The sequence below is a fragment of the Emydura macquarii genome, unplaced genomic scaffold (assembly GCF_026122565.2).
Source record: "Emydura macquarii macquarii isolate MOO-44397 ecotype Brisbane River unplaced genomic scaffold, CSIRO-AGI_Emac_v2 contig_2897, whole genome shotgun sequence".
NCBI classification, from domain to species: Eukaryota; Metazoa; Chordata; order Testudines; family Chelidae; genus Emydura; species Emydura macquarii.
In genome coordinates this window covers 3,581,687-3,598,616 of record NW_027133034.1, presented here as the reverse complement: position 1 = coordinate 3,598,616, position 16,930 = coordinate 3,581,687, and the positions used below count along the sequence as shown (strand labels likewise).

General features: G+C 40.9%; 1 protein-coding gene across 2 annotated transcripts in view; it reads left to right on the top strand.

Annotated features, from left to right (window-relative positions):
* The first annotated feature begins 1,583 nt into the window (after nucleotides 1–1,583).
* Nucleotides 1,584–16,930, top strand: part of CEMIP2 (cell migration inducing hyaluronidase 2) — an 83,066-nt gene continuing 67,719 nt past the window's right edge. The window contains exon 1 of one of the 2 annotated variants that reach the window (XM_067569154.1): nucleotides 1,584–1,696. The gene's annotated coding sequence lies outside the window, so the exon portion shown is untranslated. Of the gene's footprint in view, nucleotides 1,697–16,305; nucleotides 16,401–16,930 lie in introns of those variants that run through there. The other variant, XM_067569152.1, reaches the window with a different exon arrangement.

Here is a 16,930-nt window from a genome sequence, read left to right as displayed (position 1 = left end):
CCCAACCCCCAGCCTGGTTTGAGTTATTACTAGATCTCCCATTTCCATAAAGTCTGAGCTCTGTGTAATACTAGAATGAAGAAAATTGCTGAGGTGGATATATGTTATAATAACTATGTACTCAGCCTGAAGTTTTTTAATTTAGGTATCATTGCCTAGGAGATGTTTGCTGTTTTGTGCTTTAGTTGTACTAACAACAAAGTTTAGTCTGTTGCTGGCTGCAGCCTGTTTTCTGCTGCTCACTGCTAAGCCCACAAAGTGTTGTTGAGGTAGGATTTAGCTATAAAATGTTGGTTTCAGTCCAATATGTACATCTGGCTTGCTCAGTAAGTGTACTTCTGCAGCAATAAAACAGTAGAAAGAGGGAGGGAAATGGAATAAAGTGACTGATGAGTAGAGATAGAATCTGAAGAAAAATAAGGGTCAGCAAAATTAACCCGTTATCCCCACAACTTCTCATCTACTGGAGATCAGTTTTCCATGTGTATACTGGAAGGAAAATCAAACTTCTATTACAGACTATAGTGTGTCTCAAGCTTTTGTCATGTCCCTACATTTTTATTAGATATTTTTCCTGTATTTTATTTTGCAGGGGACTATTATTTATCCTATGAGAATTAATGCTGATGTTTCAGAAGGACAATAGAGAACTGATATGTTTCAGTCAAAGGGTTTGTGCATTCTGAAGCTGTCATGGTTTTATTGTTTCTTTATACAACACATTTGAAGAATAGATGGATTGTCATCAGTGAAGTTCTCTAGAGAGCTATGAGATAGTTTACATCATAGCCATTTCAGCTTTCCTATTCAGATTGAGTGTTTGTAGGCATGGCTGCAAAAAATAAAAATACACTAAGAATCCTGCAGGAAGCTCTGGTCAGACCTGAATCTTAATGTAGTTCTCAGGCTCATCAAAGTCTAAGTCTATGGCTATATGACATCAGGTCATTAGGTAGCTTTAATCTTTAATACCTCTTTCTTAGTGATTCTGTTATAAACAAACTCAGGAGAACAAGTGGCTTTCCACCTGTACACTCAAAGTTGTTTGCTCATAGTCATCTCAGGCTCTTTTTTTAATCAGCTGCTGTAGACTGAATACAAATAACTAATACAAGTTAAAATCAAAGTATAGATTCAGTAGTCCAAATATTTAAACTTGGATGCCTAAAGTTAAATCCATGTTTAGGCATTGAAATAAGTGGCATGATTTTCTGTGGCGTTGAGCACTCGTTCCTTAACTTGAAGCCAATTAAAGTTGTGCATGCTCAGCCTTTCTGAGAATCAGGCCATTTCTGTTTAGCTGTTTAAAGATGGAATTAGATATCTCGTTTTAGACAGACAAGCTTGAATATTTTGACCAATGATCTTAAAATCTATAATCTCAAGTGATGAAATCTTCTCCTTCATAACCGTTAGGTTACAACAGTTTTCCTGTGAGACACTTGAATTCCTGTTTTTAAGGGTCAGAAAACAAGAGGGCAGGATGATATCCTGAGCAGAGCATGTTACAGATAATGCTCTTCCTGTAACAGTGATTATCCTTTATATTCATTCTTCCTCTGAAATGAAAACGGTTCAGTTTGCCATTTGTTGTCCATCTATGTTGACAGAACTGCAAATTAACTGGAAGAAAATCCCACCAGTTGTATGCATTTTTATAATTGCTTTGGGTATTCCTGCAGTAGCACTAAACAAGGTAAGCTGTAAAGAAGCTTTATTCTATAATATGTAATATAAAATTATTTTGTTTATATTCTAGTTTATTTCAGAAAACTTCCTGTTATACAGGTAATATAGAAGTATTTGGTGAACTAGCACCTCAAAATCTAAAAGACAAAACAGTAGTAAAATGCTTTGTGTTAACAAGTCATCTTGCATGATGGTTCTGACTTGTATTAATTTTTGGTACATTCTATTTTAAACTTGGCTATAATAGTCCATTAAAGTACTTCCCCTTGAAATGCACCAGTATCTCAAGGTTGTTGCAATTTACTTGCTACATTTTCCAGGGTACAAAACACTGCTAGAGACAAATTTTTTCTCAGAGAAAGTGAGTTACCATCTAAATCCAGATTCTAAGTATTTTTGGCAGCTGTTGTTTTGCCAACAACCAAGAAGAATTACATATTTCTGCTTTTCCCAGAGTTTGTTTTATAATTAATATACATGTTAAAACATTTTCATTTATAAAAATATTTACACTGTACTCCTATCAAACTTGTAGTTGCTAACTTAACTTTTTTTTAAATGGCTGCTTTATAACAAAACTAAAAGAAGCTTTTCTTTGCTTGTGAAAGAATCAATCTGTCTTCACATAATCAAGACAGAAAGGACACAGTGTTGTAACAAAGCTGTCAGCTTTTGTATATATAGTCTAGTTTGGATTCTGGTCAGATATATGTAGCTTAGGCTTAATTCTAGCTGTATTGTATACTCCGTGGAACATATGGCAAATCAGTTTCTATTAAGATCAAATAAAAATGAAAGTTTAGGAACACAAACTTCTTAGATGAAATGTTTATAAGTAAGGATTTTAAACAGGAAAACATTTTAAGTAATTATATTAAGTCCATGATGTAAAACACAAATTGTACCATAGATTCTAAATAGATTGAACTAAAGCCAGGTGAATAATTTTTAGCAAATAATGTATTAGGCCTCCTTTTTAGTTTGTGAGATGCCTACAAGTAGCTTGTAATTTTCTTGAACTCATTATTTACCGAATAATTTAGACAAATGCTTCAAAGGTCTGTAGACCATTGCTGAGCAGTTCGTTGTGATTACAGTATTTCATATTCAAAACTCAAGCTATCTTGGTTGGTATTGATTGGACATATGTAAGTCAGATGTTATTGTTTCTGTTCCCTGACTGGACAAGCATAACCTTTAGATTCAGGTTTCTGGTGCAAATCCATTCAAAATTCATTTTCAATTAATTTTTTTGTATTTACTTCAAATATTCTTGCTAGTAAATTTTGTTAGCTTTCTGCAAATATTCTAGCAAACACATGAGGGGATGAACACAACAAAACAAATGTAATTTTTATTAGAATATTGAAATATTTAAGTTTTCACCAGTTGTAGTTTTCAAAACATAAATGTATGTAATTAAGTAGGACATGTAAACAGATTACACCTTTTTAATATTGCATGGAAATGGATCACAGACTGATGGGAAGAGCATATCCATTTTTGTTCACATGAGGGTAGTTAAACACTCAATAAATGTACTAGAGCTAGGCACTGATTAAATATTAAGATGCCACAGTTATATTAGTTTTACTCAGACAGCTTTAAATGATATCACATTACGCATTTGCCATATTTTGTGCCTATAGTAAAGCTGCCCCTTGGTAGAGGAACAAAAGTGAAAAATAACTAGTAGGGAAATGTACTTCCCTACATCTGACTATTCCAAGCCCTCCTGTCTCCTCTCATATCCCTTATCTCCTGCTCCCCCATCAAGTATTCCATCTATGTTCTTTTAGTCCTCTTACATCTGCGTAGTTCCCTTGGTTTCTTGCTCATCTACATTCCCTCCCCATCACCAGCCTTCTAGCCTAAGCTCTGGCTGAACGGGATGACAGCCAAATAATAATAAAAAAGAACCAATCTTGACTGATGACTTGACTAAGGACTGACTAAGGACTTGGTACACCTGACTAAGGCCTTGGTAATTGTTTGTCCCAAGAGCAACCCAAGTCATAGGTCTCTGCTTAAGAGATTTTAGCCAAATAAATTGTTGGGAGTAAGCGCTCCACAGGAACCATCTTAATGTAGGCACCCTGTACTTCAGGGGCCTTGGAACTTAATTGGGAGTTTTACAGTTGGGAAGATCCTGGGAGACTAAAATTCCCATGATGCCTTGGGGAAAAAGGAGAGAGAGAGAATTCCCCTTCCAGGGAGCTCAGAGAAAAAGCATGTGGGGACTCCATTTTGGTTTTGGGGGTGGAACACGGCCAAGGCTGGAAGCTGCTGCTGACTGCTGCTGAGGGTCCTGAAGCTTCTGCTGAGAGCTTGCTGGAGTTTTGATCGAGCAGGGAGCTTCGGAGGTTGGTGGCATTGCCCAAGCCAGAGCAGGGACTGAGCCTGAAGCTGACTGAGGTGGGCCTGCAGTGAAGGAGGTGTGAGTGCCCCCCTCTTCCCCCAACACACACACACTTTTTTGTTTGGGGCAGGGCTTGTAAAGGAAGGGGCACAGCAGAGGGACCTTGACTGGGCCTGAGAAGAGGCAGAGAGAGAGTCCCTTCAAGCAGGGCCAGGACTGCTGATATTCGGTTCGGCCAACTCCAAATCTTCAGCTTGATACCTTGGCTGAACTGATACACTGAACCAACAGAGTGCTGTCTCCTTCTTCAGATCTTCAAGCGCGCCCACGCATGTAAGGGGTTAGGGCTCTAAACTCCAGAGGTGGGGTAAATAGTGGCAGTGTAGATGCCAATTAGACAAGTTTCATTTATTACTTATACTATTTTTATTAATTGATTTATTCAACTGCCCATGTGGATTTAAAATAGTAGTGATGTTTAATTTCAGTCTGTTATGCCATATTTCCTTAATTTGTTAAGTAAAGGTGTGTTAACTCTAATTTAAGTATATTGGATGTCTAGTTTGCATAATTGCAATTGTTGAGTTAGACCTATGTCTCAGATTATTATAATTATTAGACTAGGTTTAGTCCTGGAAGCTTCCAAAGCATGCTATTGAGCGTGTGCAGGGGCCAGCCAGGTGGAGGTACCGCCAATTTTAAATTCCTTTAGAAGTAAAGGGACTGCAGCAGAGGGGTGGATAAAGGATTCCCACCTACCCTACATCATCACTAGGATACTCAGGATCTCCTTTGTTGTCAGCAACCTTAGGCGCCCATGCGCACCAGTGAGTGTTGCCTGCTCCCAAGTAACCCAGAAAAAGAAGGGGGTTACATTAATAACCATGTACACCTGTAAGGTAGACTTTCAGCTAGAATAATATTTGCTCTCATTTCACATATCCTATTCACAAGCGTTGTAACCATGAAATAAACTAACTTCATATTATACATGTGTTGACTAATATATGCGGGCTAGCATACATATATATATTATGTTGCTAATATTACCTGCCATATATATTCCAAACATTTCAGTATACATATTAAATATATCAGTTATATAGTCCAAATTGGCCTGTACCTTTATTGTAATCCTGTTCACTTATTCTAAGTATTCCATAACGCCTTGCATTAGCTGGAGTAAGAACTGGCTTAAGTAAATAGGAAAACTGTCAGGATCAGGACGTATAATAGTTTCTTCATAGCAACAGAAAAGGAGTTACCCTCACAAACATATTTATTCTAGAAAAAGCCTAGGAGATGTTTTCACACCTCTTAGTACCTGGAATGCATGTGCTCAGAACAAAGATAAGGCTAAATCATGACCTAGAATGCATGGGTTCAGAACAAAAGATAAAAGGGTACACCATGGTACCAGAAACAAACAAGGTAAAAAGCTGATTGTGTCCCGTTTCATTAGAAGTATATAGTACCTTTTACTGGCAAGCAAGTAGGATATAAAAAGATGGCATAGGAATATAATGCTGGGGAGCACACTGTGTAAGGTGAATGTAACATTGGTGCACAGGACTGCTCTTTGGAGACTGCTATTGTACAGAGCCTTTTTTCTGTATCCTAATAATAAGCCTGATTGACATTGGTTACTTGGACTCTTGAGTATATTTCATGACAAAAAAAGAACCAAAGTGTAGTCAAGTAATGCAATTTTTCAACACCTGCCATTCAAAAAACTGTTAAGAAAACATTAAGTTTGCAAAATTACATATTTCAAAGTCAGGAAAATAATTTCTTGATCAGTGACAGCTAATAAGCAAATACTTTGCAACCCTTTGGATGACTCTTGGATCAGTACTCTGTTGGATATTGCAATATATGAAAGACTCGCTAGACAAGGTGAATTGATCATTCTGAGATCACTACTGCAATTTGATAATTAGTTGAGGACTCCCGTTGACTCATAAACCATATGTGCACTTGTGATAGATGTGTTGGGGACTTGTATGTATGATATGTAAAGAGGATGTAGAGTTTTGTTCTATTTAGGATCTGTCTGCCTGCATAGGTGCTGGAACTAGGGGTCCTGTGGGAGCTACCACACCCCGTGGCTTGAAGTGGTTTCCATTATATACAGGGTTTACAGTTTGGTTCAATGGCTCCCAGCATGCCCACTGTAAAAATTGTTCCAGCACCCCAGTTTGTCTGTCTCTAACTGCTTAATTTAGTGAATTTCTTCAATCATAAGGGCAAAACCTGGACTCAAAACCTAGCCTGAGTATTTGAGCACTATGTTGGAGAAATCCATCCAAATGATGGGAAGTAACTTCATGGCAGGTACTGCAGCCTTGACCCTCAGATCTGCTGACTGCGCCTCCTCTGTCTGGAGAATAACCAGTGGATCCATGCTGCTGTAATTCCACCATCCAGTTTCCCAGCTGACCAGCACCATAGCACAATTAAGCCCTTCGTGACTCCTACTGTTGTTGTTTATTAATATGCATTTGATAGAATCTAGAGGGTCCACCAAGATTGGAGTGTCATTATCCCGTACAAACACACAGAGACACATAGCAGTCCTTGAGCAGAAGAGATTACATTGTAAATAGACAAAAAAAAAAAAAAAGGGTGGAAGAATGGGGAACTGAGGCACAGAAACACAGGTGTTTTTCAAAACCACTTAGAATTGGCTTAATGCTGCTACCACTAAAGTCAATAGTAAAATTCTCATTGACTCCTAACTGCTCTTGAAAATCACACTCTAAGTGTCTTGCCCAAAGTCACACATGAAATCTGTAGGAGAGCCAAGAATTGAACCCAGATCACCTGCATGGAGATGGCTGAAATTTGGGATTTCTAGTTTCTGGGAAATTTTTTATATTTTGAAATTTGGTTGTGTTGTGATTCAGAATGAAACCATTTTTTTTTTGTAATTTCCTGCAAACTGGAAATTCCAAAGAAAAAGTTATTTCAGCAAGACCGCCACAAGGTATTTTCAAATAAAATATGTTCCCTGGGACTCCCAAAGCCACTGACTTATATTTGTAAGATTTAAACATATGTAATGTCACAGAAGACTAATAAAGTATAAGACATTATGCTGAAACTAGTCAGTGCTAAAATTTGACTAAATATGAGCACTAACCTTAGTCTAAAGTGCACTAAAAATGTAATCCAAGGATTTCAATATTTTTTTTTACTAGTGTTATTTTATACTCTGGCCTCAATGCAATATTCTAATACAACCTACCTCCAACAGTTTTGACATTTTTTGGCTAAGAGTAAATCTCTGTACTGCTCAGCAACTTTTGTATTTATTTCAGTTATTATAGTTCATCAGTAAGAAAAATGGATATTGTTTTAGGCCCCAAGTCAACAAAGCACTTAAGCAAGTGCACAAGCAAAAGTCATAATTTTAGGTTCCTATGTGTTGTGAAAACAGGACTTAGTTTCCTACGTCACTTAAGGGCTTTTGGAAATTTTAGCCTATGTCACAAAGACGATTGCAAAGTACAGGAGATAAAATGCACTATTTTCTTATTTCTAGATGTCTTCAAGTCTAATAATAGCCCATTACTCTCTCTTCTAAGAAGATGGCAGTTTTAAAGTTCAAATTCAAAATGCATTCAAAATGACAACCGGGAAGAATATGACCTTTGATGTCTGATTATGTTATGTTCTTTGGGGGGAATAGGGGGGTTACATTGTATTTTAAGTGCACACTTGTCTTTCAGCTGAACAAATAATTTATAAAATGAATGACACTTTTTTATACGAATATATTTAAAAAAAACGAACTCTAAAAAGAATCACTTTAAAATCTGTAACTAAGGCAACCAGACAACAGGACTAGGAACATAAAAATAGTACAAGAGCTCTTTAAATAGTTTTTAAAATCTCTTCTGTAAAATATCTGGTATAAGCAAAGCATATGAAGGTGTGATAGAGTATAAAGATTTTATTGGCATTTTAAAAGATCTACATATTTTAATTTAATTTAACATAATTTAACTTTTTGGAGCATATGCTTGTCATCACAAGGAGGTCTTAATACAATTAATATGCCAGACCATCACATATACTCTATATTGTCTGTGAGAACCTCAGTGTATTAAAAAAAATCAATAAAAATACTGTACATATACAATTTATCCAAAAGAACTATGCAGACATAAAAAAGGCACCAGATTCTTTTAAAAACACTATTTTTTTTTTCATTCAGTTGCTAAAAACAAAATAGACCACAACACTCAACTTACTTTGTAGTCAAAGAAAGCCACAAAGGATAGAGAAAAAGACTGGATGAAATCCTGGCCCCATTGAAGTCAATAGGAAGTTTTGCTTAATGCCTTTATGCCAATATGAACATCAAATAATGCGTAACAGATGGCATGGAAGAGAGTGGATGCTAAAGTGAAATAAAAAAAATGAGAGCCTCAGTCATAATTAACATACATGTTCTTAATAAATAACTTTAAAACACACCTACTATATGGAGAAACTGTTACCACAAAGAGGATGAAGGGAGAGCCAAAAAGTTGCAAATAGGGAAGGTAATGTGCTAGTTTGTTTTCTCAGTCGTAACCTACAAATGTTATGACTTGCTGAATCATAAAAGTCTAGATGAGATCTTAAAGAGAATAGGCTGCAATTTTAATAAGTAATTTATTTAAGTTTGGTCTTTCTGCCATTCTCCCTCCAGTCCACCTGGGCTTTATCTGGTTTTAGCACATATATGTCTAATTTGAAAGGACTTAAAGAAGGCTCTCTTGACACTTGTGTTTAATTGTCTAAGATACTGTTCAAAACACATCATTATCCTCTTTTCAAATATGTCTTTAGCAATATTTCTTTTAAATGTTAGTGTTTCTTTGGCATGATGATCTGTGTATTTCCAGTTCAGAACAGTTCCAGAAAAGAAATCATATGCATTTTCAGAAAGTGATCCTTCACTGACAAGTCTGATGTGACTTCTAACATAATTTTAAAAGAATATGAAAATTTTAAATTGGGTTTCTTGTGAAAGAGGGATTTGAGACTGTTTTCAATATTTTCTAGTTTATTTGGCTTCCAAAGTTTTATTTTTGATTAATAGCCAGGGCATAATATTAGAGTGGGTTGGGATGATAAATCAGAATTAATTGTGTATTGCAGAACAGTTTATAATAATAGTGTGTACTGTGTATATGTATTATTGTGACGATATATGCTCATCAATGCCCATTGGCAAAGGGGTCGCTGTCCATAACTACAACTGTTATCAGACTTGACAAACTCTTCCTTTTGCACTATGGTGGCTTATCTATTATTCTTATTAGATAGTCCTGACACTATGGCAAACTCCACTACACACAACACACAGTTGTCATAATATTTACCCAAAGAGTATCTTGTAAGGTATCGCATGAAAACTCTGGTAATTAATATTTGTGTGATATTTGCAGGGTTATCAAGTAAAAAGTTATCTAGGTGTGCTAGAAGTATGTTACTAAAATATGTTAAGACAAAACAGTCTAAGTAGAGCTGATAAACAATTTGTCCTAGATAAGGGAATGTTGTTTTGCCTGTTTCCATGTGTCTTCAACGTAAATTCAGCAAGATGATGCCAGAGACAGTGGAAGTTATATTTACATCTGACTCAACAGGAAAAACAAATTGAGAAAAGCATGATGAACACAGCATGGTGTCAGTTTCCTGGAACACAAGCACAGCTATGAAACACAGCCCAGAAGAAAAGCTTTATCTGGGGATACACTTCAAAAGAATACATTAAAAAAGTTTATTAGACTATAAGAAGAAGGGAAGAGAGAAACCCTTAGTTATCCTGATTCTGTGAACAGTGGGTCGTCTTGTCTGAGGGTGTGGAGATGCTGATAGTTTGATGGAAGTATTTACAAAAAAAAAAAAAAGGCTTCTTAACCAAAGATTGTAGCTGGCTAAAGAAAAGTTTTAGGGATTAGAAAGTGGGGTTTTTTTTAGTAACCATTCCTGTCTCTCTTTCTCTTGCTTAGTATCACTTAAATTCATGTTCTTTATTAATACATTTTGTCTCTCTTTCTCTTGCTTAGTATCACTTAAATTCATGTTCTAATATCTGTGATTGTCCAATGATGGGCACAGGACATTTCAGAGCGATACCTCTGGGTAACTTGGAACTGGGGTGCATAAGTGCATTGAATGTTACCTGCAAGGCAAGGTTTAGACTGTCAGAGTCCTGAGGAGTTTGCTGATGATACAGACAGAGTTGGGGAGCAGGGAGTTGTCACACAGTTTAAACTCCAGCAAAGCTCTCTTTTGCTGAGGCAGGAAGGCAACAGAGTGACAGTTTGGGGCTCTCTGAGGAGAGTGTCACAATATCACAGGTATAGGACTTTAGGCTATTAGATTAGATGGACCATAGGTTTGATCCAATATTGTAATTCTAGTCTCAGACAGTGATCAGCACCAGATGCTTCACAGGAAGATGCAAGAAACCCACACATGCAGATATGGGATAATCTGGACCTCCAGTGAAAATCTCCTAATTCTTATTAGTTAAATCTTAGTTTTCATCTTGAATTGTGGTGCTTCACAAATAGTGCTTTTTAGCTTCAAAATGCTTAATAAACATTAGTTACAGTTGTGACCCGTCGCGTGCCTAGGGCAGCCACCTGAAAATGCCAAGGTCAAAGCAGACTGTAAAAGGAGAGCAGATTCTCCCAGCGCTGGTGGGTGACACTGAAGGCAGGTTTCCCAACCAGCCCCAAACAGTGCTTCTGATTTCCCATACGTTATCAAGAAGCCCAAAATATAAATACACACAGCCCCCATTTACTGCATTTCCATCTCTGGCTCCCAATTAGCCACGAGGTCCAGTAAAGAGACCAGTTATTTAAACTCTATGCTCTTTACTAAAAGGGTTCCTCCTGACCCCAAAGGGTCAGCCACAGTACCACATCAATATATGTTTGGATCTTACCCAAAATACCATGCTGCCAGCCAATCCTTTAGTAACTAAAACTAAAGGTTTATTATAAAAAGAAAGAAACAAACCATAAGAGAAATGTTATAGGATTAAAGCAATCAGATACATACAAATGATTTGAAAGTCCATGTACATCAGGTTTCTAGAAGACTTGTGGAGTTTGCAGGCTTATATATTCCCTCTGGTACACATCCAGTACCTGGATGGTCTCAGTCCTTTGTTTCACAGCTTCAGTTCAGTTGTAGATGAGCTGATCCAGAGCTAGGTTGGTAGCTGAAGCTGAATCTTGACTGAAGACAAAATGGATTCCCAGGCCTCTGCCTTATATATCCTCTGGCCCCTGCCATGCTGTTTGTGGAATTTTACAGGAACCAAAATGGAGTCCAGAGTCACATGAGCAAGTCCTGGTGCCTCATCAGGTATACCTCTGGTTTTTCCCCCTGGGCACCTTGCATCTGTGAATGCCTCAATGGACCATTAAGCAGGCTATTGTTCTGCCGCCACCCTGTCTAGGGTGTGTCTCAGACAGCACAATCTGAAATACAGATATATCAAATATATCCATAACTTCCATTACACATATAACACATGAACATAAACACTATCATCTTACTTAGCATATCATAGCCTTTCTAACAGTACCTGACATGGCATATCTTACATGAATTATTATGATTTTGACATACTGATGTCACACAATATAATAAATGCCTCACCCCCCCCATCCACCTAGTGTGACAACAGTATTCCCATTTCATCCCTTCCTTCTGACAAACAGAGGTCCTTATCCTGCAAACATTGACACACATGCATGCATAACTTTAAACACATATGGCTATAGGGCCTGCAAAGAGTTACCCACGCACATATCCTTGCTCCTACAGGCAGCGGCACCAAAAGAGGGGGATGGCTGGGGTGAAGCCCCCTCCCCTCACTCCTGACACAGTTGGTAAAATTTTGTCCCCCAGCTGGTAGCGCTGCTGTGGCCTTGAAGGCAGCACAGTGCGGAGCTGGTGGGTCTTCTCCCCCTGCCCATAGAGAATGGCAGCAGAGGAGGAGTTTGGGCTGCTACCGCTGCCAGCTCGTGTGGGGTGGCGCTGCCTCTCTGGGACTTCCCACATGCTGGCCATGGGGGAAGGAGGATGCTGATGAGCTGGCTCTGGGGTGTCATAGGTTGGGGGATGCCGAGGAGCCGGCTCCGAAGCAATTGGTGGCCTGGGAAATGGTGCTTCCACAGCCAGGCATGTCTTCCCCCTTCCCACCCACCCTTTTCACCAGAGCCTGAATTCCACTGCCATCTTCTAGTAATGCCTGACGTGGCACAGATTGAGGCTGGCTCTGTCCCAGGCATTTGGCTGAAGTGAAGGGTCCAGCCTGGCTGCCAAGGGGTGCTAGCATGGAGTGAGGGCATGGTGCAGAAAAGCATCAGACCTGTGCAGCTATTCAACTTCATGGCTCAGGATCAGATCTGATAGGGCCCATCCTCCACTCCCCTTGACTTCGGTGACCAGATGTCCCAATTTTATAGGGACAGTTCCAATATTCGGGGCTTTGTCTTATATAGGCACCTATTACGCCCCTCCCCTGTCCTGATTTTTCACACTTGCTATTTGGTCACTCTACCCTTGACACACCCAACTCCAGCCCCTAAACCCTTTCCTTCCTTCCTCAGGGTGTCCAGCCCAATCTCCTTTCTCCACCCTGATACTATTCAGTACAATTTAGGAAAATATTCAGTAAATTTTTTTAGATTTCATCCTCTCTCTCCCCTTTCCCCTGCTTATGACCCAAGTGGCTCCACTGTCACATGTAATCCCATTGAAATTGGAGCACTTTGCCGGACCTGGTATATATGTTGGGTATTTTAATTGAATTCTGGATCTCTTAATTTGCCATATACCTGTATATAAAAGTAAAAAGTGCTTTGCATTATTGAAAACTTTGCTTTAGGGATGGATGGGAAATGCTATGTATTAAAGAGAAACAAGAGCACTGGGAGGACAACACATTTTAAGAGGTAGGTCCTACTGCTTGCTCACTGAAAGCACGAAGCATAACCATTTGCACAAGTTCCTTTTGATTTTTTGTAAAACAAATCCTTGATTGATTTTTGTAAAAACTGCATTTAGTGAGTGTAATTTTTCAAAGGAGAAGAAAAGCTTAAGTCCTAAATATTTAATAGACTTCAGGGAGTACTGATATTAAATTGCATGATATTTCTTTTTATAGTGGAAGCTCAGTGGGAATATTTCAGCTTTATCATTTTTTACAGGAGACCATAGAGAGCAGGGTAACGGAAAGAGTTTTTTGACCTAAAAGGGCCTGATTTTCAAAAGGTCAGGCATGAAATTGCATATGCAGAAAAGTACATGCCTAATATTGAGCCTAATATGCTCATGCAACTACTCTGATTGAATAAGTAATTCAGGTAATTTATACATTAAAAATAATCAGTTAGACTAAGTGGACATATGCATGCCCAAAACCTGCATTGCATAGACAAAAACAGTAATTGCATGTGTAAATTAGATGCCCTATATGGCATACTTGATTTTTTAAAATGGGTCACTTTGTAGATAGAAACATCCTTGATTTTCATGCTTACTTTGGTTTATCATAATAAAAGACTACCCTGCTTCCCCTATGTGAAACAAACAAAAAGAAATGACCATGCAATTCCATTTGGTCCTTCAACTGAGGCATGCTTGCAAGTACAAATGCCCATATGCATGTGCCTCTTTCATTACTGTGATGCATTTATGAACATATTTGCATATGTAATTATGAACTTGACTTTTTAAAAATTGGGCCCAACACAATTGGGAATAATTAGACTATAATTAACTAGAGTGAAGAACACGGGGGGAAATGCTGCCTTATTCACATATTTAACAACTTGTCTTCACTATAATGTTAGCTTGAGGAATAAATTGAGTGTTAGCTCTAATCCAAAACCCATTCATGCACAAAAATCTTTCACATGAGTTGAGGTACATTAAACTCTAGCTAGCTGGCCCATGAGGTATGGATTGAAGTCTGAGAGCTGCAGATATTAGAGTGAGTAATACAGTAGGGATGCAGCTACAGTTTATAGCTGGAGTTAGCATAATTTACCAGATGCTAGTCCAATCACTCAGTGCTACTAATTAAATCTGTGTAGTTTGAGTGTAGTTTTGCAACTCTCACTTGTTTGGCTAAATCAGAGTGAAGTCATTGTTATATGTGCTTTCCACTAAACCGACCTCAGTATTTCTTTTGTATGAGTGATGTACCTGAATGTTTAAACACTTATTATTTTAACTGTATCACTAAATTGATAACCCTTAATCTGGGATATTGCAGATTATGTACTCTTTGTATTGTATGACTTTTGAACGAAACCTTGTACCTTTTGGATAATCTGTGCATCTTTGCCAGATGTACAGAAACTCTTTCCTTCAAAAACTCTGTATTTGATTATTTTATAACATTAGTTTTAATAAATTTTTTAAAACTGGAGCTATCTGTTGCTTAGCTGTAATGTTTACTAGGAGTATGCTACCCAGCCACTAGATGTCTCCTCTACTGTACAGCATTACAAACATGGTGTTGGTCCTGGTAAGAGTTCGTTAGAACTCAAGCTGTGTGGAACTCTGTTTATTTGTCTTTAGTTAATAGTTTTCTTTAGTAATCTCCTGCTTGAAAAGCACTGTGGCTCTCTATAGCATGACAAGCAGTGCAAGATCTTACTCCTCTCTGATTCCTCTCCATGTTACTGTGAGTCATGTTGTGTGTGTGTGTATGGGGGGGGGGGGGGAGGGAAATGTTCCCCCCACAACATAACACAAGTAGAAAGTGATTATTTGCTGTATTCTGGTAATTCACAAAAAGAGCTGTGTGCTGCCTGCACCTCCACTGGGAAGGAGGGTCCTTGCTCTGATGCTAAGAGGGGAAGCATGATGTGTACTGGAGGGAGGCAGGTAATGGGAGTAGCTGCAGAATTTGCACATATGCAACCTGCATGCTTAGATAGGGGCAGGGGTGCTGGCACACTGTATATTGAGGGTGCTGAGAGTCATTGAACCAAACTTTAAATCCTGTATATGATGGAAACCACTTCGACCACTGTGGCAGCACCCCCAATTCCAGCACTTGTGGGTAGAGGGGCTCTGCTGTGGTGACACAGTTCCAGTTTTAATTGGTGACAACAGCATTCCCAGCCAGTGAATGAGACAAGCTCCTGCTGTGATGCAGAACACCTACACCGTCCCTCCACCCGCTACTACCCAGGGTAGTTATTTAAAACTTTCCACGTGCTCTCGCAACTGCTGCCTTCAAATGTGCAAGTAACTTTCCCCTCAGTGAAAACGCTCCTTCTCCCCACTCCCATTGTCTTCAGTACGACAGACACCAACCTGACCCGCAGCAGCAGGGCAGGGGGGTGGATTTGGTGCGTGGCTTGCGACTGGCGAGCTCGCCAGGAAACGTTTGAAAGTGGGGAGCGGGGAGGCTGAAGAGGTTCGGGTCGGCAGAGGCACGACGTGGGGTAGGGGAATGGGGATCCTGCAAGGGACGGACTGGGCAGTGAAGGGGCGGCAGAGACTTGGGAGAGCCCGAATAGGATGTAGGGAAATGTGAAGAGCAGGCAGGGTAATGTGGGGGTGGGGGAGGGAGTCTGTGGGTGACTGAGGGGATGCTGGTGGCTGGAAGAGAGCGGAACCGCGGGGCAACAGTGCGGAGCAGGCTGGGGGGGGAGAAGGGCGGGCGAGATGGGGACCAGGAGCACGGGGAGGGCCCACACAGCTGAGAGGCCTTGGCGAGACGCGCCGCGAGCGCTGGACGCAGAAGCAGCGGCTCCGCCCTGGGGTTGGGCAAGCACCGAGCAGGGGTCCCGCTGCTGCCCCGGGGCTGCGCGGCTCGCGTGGTACGTGGGCGGCAATGACACGTGGAAAGTGACAGGCCGCCGCCGGCCGGGCCACGGGGCAGCTCCGAGCAGCCCGTGCGGGGGGCCGGGGACGCGCCGCTGGCTGGGCTCGGGACGGGGGCGTCAAGCTCCGGGCTCATAGCAGGGGCTGGGCTTGTCCCCCGCGGCGCTTCCGGCCTTCCTCTTTGCACCGGGTAGGGCAGCCCAGGCCCTGGCACTCCTCCCCTCCCCTCCCCTCCGGCCCAGCCGCCCGGGAAGGGGGGAGAGCCTGGAAGCGGGGGTTGCAGCCGGCGGGGCGGGGAAAACGGAGCGGCCGGGCGGAGCCGAGTCCTTTCGGGAACGGGGGGCGGGGCGGGCCGGGCTGCTTCCCCTCCAGGCCCCAGAGCAGGAGCCGCTGCTGCCAGTTGCGTAAAAGCAGGAGCCGGGAGCCGCAACACCATGCCGCCCTGACCGGCCGCGTCTTCAGCTCGCCGTGTGCCGCCGCCGAGGTGAGTGCCGGCCCTGCCAGGCCCGGCCGCGCCGCCCCAGGGTCCCTCTGCCCCCAGCTCCGTCCAGCTGCCCCACCGCTGACTTCCCTCTTCCCCCTCGCCGCCCCAGCTCTGTGCAGCTGTCCCCCTGCTGGCCTTCCCCCTCGGCCCCCCAGCTCTGTGCAGCTGCCCCATTGTTGGTTTCACTTTTTGCCCTGGCTTCCTTATCCCAGCCCTACTGCCCACTTCCCCAGCACCCCATGTTATTTATCTCACCACTGAGCCTGTGTACCCCATTTTCCTCTGCATAGTGTTCACTCACCGCCTCCTTTCCCTTTGCGGCCGGTACCTATTTTCTCATGCCTTGTTTTTCTCAAATCCAGGTACAGTTTAAATTAACAAATCAGAGTTTAATCTGCAGCATAAAACAGTTCGCATTGTTGTTGTCGCTGTGTTGGTCCCAAGATAGTAGGGAGACAAGATAGGCAACATAATACTTTTTTAGTGGACCAACTTCTGTTGGTGAAAGAGGCAAGCTTTGGGGCTACACA